The sequence below is a fragment of the Mus caroli genome, unplaced genomic scaffold (genome assembly GCF_978045245.1).
Source record: "Mus caroli unplaced genomic scaffold, Mus_caroli_1 scaffold_33, whole genome shotgun sequence".
NCBI classification, from domain to species: Eukaryota; Metazoa; Chordata; class Mammalia; order Rodentia; family Muridae; genus Mus; species Mus caroli.
The window spans coordinates 2,995,838-3,001,797 of NW_028227288.1; positions in this window are offsets into that span (position 1 = coordinate 2,995,838).

Here is a 5,960-nt window from a genome sequence, read left to right on the forward strand (position 1 = left end):
AAAACAAAAGGAAAATCAGAAAAGAAATCCAGATCAGACAGTCTATCGACCGCATTGTGTGGAGAAAAAGACAAGGCCTCCCGGAGTACTATGGTCAACTTCCCAGTTCATTTAAATAAATAAATAAATAAATAAATAAATAAATAAATAAATAAATAAAAAAATAAAAATATGTATAAAAAAGTAAAAGAGGCACGGCTATTTGTCTGTGTATACGTATGCAGTTATATAATATTTTAAAAAGAAAAACGTAAAGAAGTTGGAGTCTTTCTGACATCTGGTCGACCTCCACGGATTGGGGGAAAAAGACAAAGTGCCACCCGGTGTGCTGGTCGACCTCCCAGTCCATTTAAAAAAAAAAAAAATATATATATATATATATATATGTATATATATGTATATATGTATATATATACATATATACACATATACACATATATATATGTATAAAGTAAAAGAGGCACACATATACATTTGTCTACATGTATGTGTGTGGTTATATATATATAAAAAAAAGTTATATATACACACACACACATACACATTTGTCTATATATACATTTGTCTATATATATTTCTCCATTGATACTTAAATAAAAATATTGGCGTCTTTATGACATCTGGTCGACCTCCGCACTTTGGGGGAAAAAGAAAAAGTGCCACATGGAGGACTGGTTGACCTCGCAGTCCATTAAAAAAAAAAAAAAAAAAAATTATAAAGTAAAAGAGGCACATATATACATTTGTCTACCTGCACGAGTGTAGTTATATATATTAAAAAAAACAAAAACAAAAGTTCGCGTCTTTCCGACATCTGGTCGACCCCCGCGGTTTGGGGGAAAAAGACAAAGTGCCACCCGGAGTACTGGTCGACCTATATACAAAAAAGGAAAAAAAATTGGCTTCTTTCTGATATCTGGTCGACCTCCGCGGTTTGGGGGAAAAAGACAAAGTGCCACCCGGTGTGCTGGTCGACCTCCCAGTCCATTTAAAAAAAAAAAAAAATATATATATATATATATATATATATATGTATATATATACATATATACACATATACACATATATATGTATAAAGTAAAAGAGGCACACATATACATTTGTCTACGTGTATGTGTGTGGTTATATATATAAAAAAAAGTTATATATACACACACACACATACACATTTGTCTATATATATTTCTCCATTGATACCTAAATAAAAATATTGGCGTCTTTATGACATCTGGTCGACCTCCGCACTTTGGGGGAAAAAGAAAAAGTGCCACATGGAGTACTGGTTGACCTCGCAGTCCATTAAAAAAAAAAAATTATAAAGTAAAAGAGGCACGTATATACATTTGTCTACCTGCACGAGTGTAGTCATATATATTAAAAAAAACAAAAACAAAAGTTCGCGTCTTTCCGACATCTGGTCGACCTCCGCGGTTTGGGGGAAAAAGACAAAGTGCCACCCGGAGTACTGGTCGACCTATATACAAAAAAGAAAAAAAAAAAAATTGGCTTTTTTCTGACATCTGGTCGACCTCCGCGGTTTGTGGAAAAATGACAAAGGGCCACCCGGAGTACTGGTCGACCTATATACACAAAAGAAAAAAAAAAAAAAATTGGCTTTTTTCTGACATCTGGTCGACCTCCGCGGTTTGTGGAAAAATGACAAAGGGCCACCCGGAGTACTGGTCGACCTATATACAAAAAAGAAAAAAAAAAAAAAATTGGCTTTTTTTCCACAGCCTTTTTATTGGTGGTCAGGGTTAGGATTTCTTGTTTATTTCTTTGTTTGTTTGTTTGTTTGTTTGATTTCATTTTTTTTTTTTTTTTTGAGACAGGGTTTCTCTGTGTAGCCTTGGCTGTCCTGGAACTCACTTTGTGGACCAGGCTGGCCTTGAACTTAGAAATCTGCCTGCCTCTGCCTCCCAAGTGCTGGGATTAAAGGCGTGCGCCACCACACCCGGCTCATACACACGTTTTTTTAAATATTTTTTTATTACGTATTTTCCTCAATTACATTTCCAATGCTATCCCAAATGTCCTCCATACCCTCCCCCCCCCCTGTTTTCTTAAAGAGAGAATTTCAGTAGACCTGAGGCAATTGTGGACCACACCTTTAGCCTCAGGAGGATTTCTGCATTCAAGGTCACCCTGGCTTACAGAGTGACATCCAAGTCAGCCAGGGCTACACAAAGAAAACCTACCTGAGAAAAAAATAATAATTGAAAGAAAGAAAGAAAGAAAGAAACAAACAAAGAGAGAGAGAGAGATTGAGAGAGAGAGAGAGAGAGAGAGAGAGAGAGAGAGAGAGAGGAGAGAAAGAGAGAGGGAAAGAAAAGGGGTGCTCCACCACATCTGGCTTCCTTGTTTATTTCTAAGAATCCTTGGAAATATGATTTCTTTAATCTGTGTACCCAAGACTAACACACACACACACATGCACACAAACATGGAGTGAGAGAGAAAGATAAGGAGGTATGACAGGAATTTTACTTTACAAAAAAAGAAAAAAGAATTAGAAAAATTTAAAGAAATTATACAGAAGCCCACTTGATGTCAAGTAACAGTAATCACAGCAGAAATATTGCACACACACACACACAGACACACACACAGAAACACACACTGTCATTAAATCCAACATGCCTTCATGATCAAAGTTCTTTAGTCAATAGTACTAGAAGGAACATGTGTCCAGGGCTGGTGAGATGGTTCAGTGGGGAAGAGCACTGACTGCTCTTCCAAATGTACTGAGTTCAAATCCCAGCAACCACATGGTCCCTCACAACCACCAATAATGAGATCTGATACCCTCTCCTGGTGCGTTTGAAGACAGCTACAGTGAACTTATACTAATAAATAAATCTTTTGCCTGAGCAAGTGGGCTTGGCTAGAGCAAACAGAGGTCCTAAGCTCAATTCCCAACAATCACATGAAGGATCACAACTATCTGTACAACTAAAGTGTGTACTCATATACATAAAATACATAAATCTTGAAAGAAAGAAAGAAAGAAAGAAAGAAAGAAAGAAAGAAAGAAAGAAAGAAAGAAAGAAAGAAAGAAAGGAAGGAAGGAAGAAGGAAAGAGAGAGAGAGAGAGAGAGAAAGAAAGAAAGAAAGAAAGAAAGAAAGAAAGAAAGAAAGAGAGAGAGAGAGAAAGAAAGAAAGAAAGAAGAAAAGAAAAGGAGAGAGACACAGAGACAGACAGAGACACACAGAGAGAGAGACAGAGAGAGAAAGAGAAAGAGAGATGGAAAGAAAGATACTTTCAGAAAAAAAATTAGAAAAAAATTAAAGAAATTACACACAAGCCCACTAGATGGCAAGTAACTGCAATCCCAGCAGAAGTATTGCACACATACACACACAGAAACACACACAAACTCTGTCATTAAATCCAACGTGCCTTCATGATCAAAGTTCTTTAGTCAATAGTACTAGAAGGAACATAAGTCGGGGGCTGGTGAGATGGTTCAGTGGGTAAGAGCACCGACTGCTCTTCCAAAGGTACTGAGTTCAAATCCCAGCAACCACATGGTGGCTCACAACAACCCACAATGAGATCTGATACCCTATCCTGGTGGGTTTGAAGACATCTACTGTGAACTTATACTAATAAATAAATCTTTGGCCTGAGCAAATGGGCTTGGGTAGAGCAAGCAGAGGTCCTAATTTCATTTCCCAACAATCACATTAACGATCACAACCATCTTTACAACTAAAGTGTGTACTCATATACATAAAATAAATAAATCTTGGAAGGAAGGAAGGAAGGAAGGAAGGAAGGAAGGAAGGAAGGAAGGAAGGAAGGAAGGAAGGAAGGAAAGAAGGAAGGAAGGAAGGAAGGAAGGAAGGAAGGAAGGAAGGAAGGAAGGAAGGAAGGAAGGAAGGGAAGAATGAAAGGAACATATGTCAGTAAAATAAAAGCCAGAACCTTTTCTGCTTTTGTTTTCTTGATCCTAGAGATAGGGTTTCTCTTGGTGTAGCCCTGGCAGTCCTTTCTGGAACTATCAGTGTAGGCTTGGGTAGCCTCAAACTCACAGAGGTCCTCTCTGCCTGCTTGCCTGCCAGCCTCTGCCACCCACACAGCCTGGCAGAAGCCAGAATCTCTTTTTCCCTCCTATTTATATATTTCTTAGTTTGTTTGTTTGCTTGCTTGCTTGTTTGCTGTTATTACTTTTAGTTTTCAATGTAAGTGTGTGTGTGTGTGTGCTGCCTATATGACTACATGCCAGAAGAGGGCACCAGAACCTAGGACAAGTCACCATGCACCCCGTGAGAATTACTTTTTTTTAAAAAAAAAAAAGGAAATTCTAATCACAGATATCTGTGGGGCTGTCAGAGTGCTTTATAAGGCTTACTGTAAATAATAAAAATTGTGTGTCCTTTACCAAAAAACAGAAGGGAATGGAGGTGGTACCCCTGCATGTTTGTTGTCTGCATGTCTACTTCCTTGTTCGGTCACTGGCTTGCACATTGACACTTTGACCTCATTAAGATGAAAGGCGACCTTTTTGTGGCAGCAAAAAAAACCTCCCTGGAGGTTTGGTGGCCTACCACCTACACAAGCTCAGGCACGGAAAATAAATTAATAAAGATCTCTGAAACACAAATCTGGGGCTGGTACTAGCTGGCCATGGAATCCTATACACACACATGGAGTATTAATTTACAAGCAGCTACATCATTATCTGTGAGGGAGAGAGACATGAAAGAGTTTCCACAGCCTTTTTATTGGTGGTCAGGGTTAGGATTTCTTGTTTATTTCTTTGTTTGTTTGTTTGTTTGTTTGATTTCATTTTTTTTTTTTTTTGAGACAGGGTTTCTCTGTGTAGCCTTGGCTGTCCTGGAACTCACTTTGTGGACCAGGCTGGCCTTGAACTTAGAAATCTGCCTGCCTCTGCCTCCCAAGTGCTGGGATTAAAGGCGTGCGCCACCACACCCGGCTCATACACACGTTTTTTTAAATATTTTTTTATTACGTATTTTCCTCAATTACATTTCCAATGCTATCCCAAATGTCCTCCATACCCTCCCCCCCCCCTGTTTTCTTAAAGAGAGAATTTCAGTAGACCTGAGGCAATTGTGGACCACACCTTTAGCCTCAGGAGGATTTCTGCATTCAAGGTCACCCTGGCTTACAGAGTGACATCCAAGTCAGCCAGGGCTACACAAAGAAAACCTACCTGAGAAAAAAATAATAATTGAAAGAAAGAAAGAAAGAAAGAAACAAACAAAGAGAGAGAGAGAGATTGAGAGAGAGAGAGAGAGAGAGAGAGAGAGAGAGAGAGAGAGGAGAGAAAGAGAGAGGGAAAGAAAAGGGGTGCTCCACCACATCTGGCTTCCTTGTTTATTTCTAAGAATCCTTGGAAATATGATTTCTTTAATCTGTGTACCCAAGACTAACACACACACACACATGCACACAAACATGGAGTGAGAGAGAAAGATAAGGAGGTATGACAGGAATTTTACTTTACAAAAAAAGAAAAAAGAATTAGAAAAATTTAAAGAAATTATACAGAAGCCCACTTGATGTCAAGTAACAGTAATCACAGCAGAAATATTGCACACACACACACACAGACACACACACAGAAACACACACTGTCATTAAATCCAACATGCCTTCATGATCAAAGTTCTTTAGTCAATAGTACTAGAAGGAACATGTGTCCAGGGCTGGTGAGATGGTTCAGTGGGGAAGAGCACTGACTGCTCTTCCAAATGTACTGAGTTCAAATCCCAGCAACCACATGGTCCCTCACAACCACCAATAATGAGATCTGATACCCTCTCCTGGTGCGTTTGAAGACAGCTACAGTGAACTTATACTAATAAATAAATCTTTTGCCTGAGCAAGTGGGCTTGGCTAGAGCAAACAGAGGTCCTAAGCTCAATTCCCAACAATCACATGAAGGATCACAACTATCTGTACAACTAAAGTGTGTACTCATATACATAAA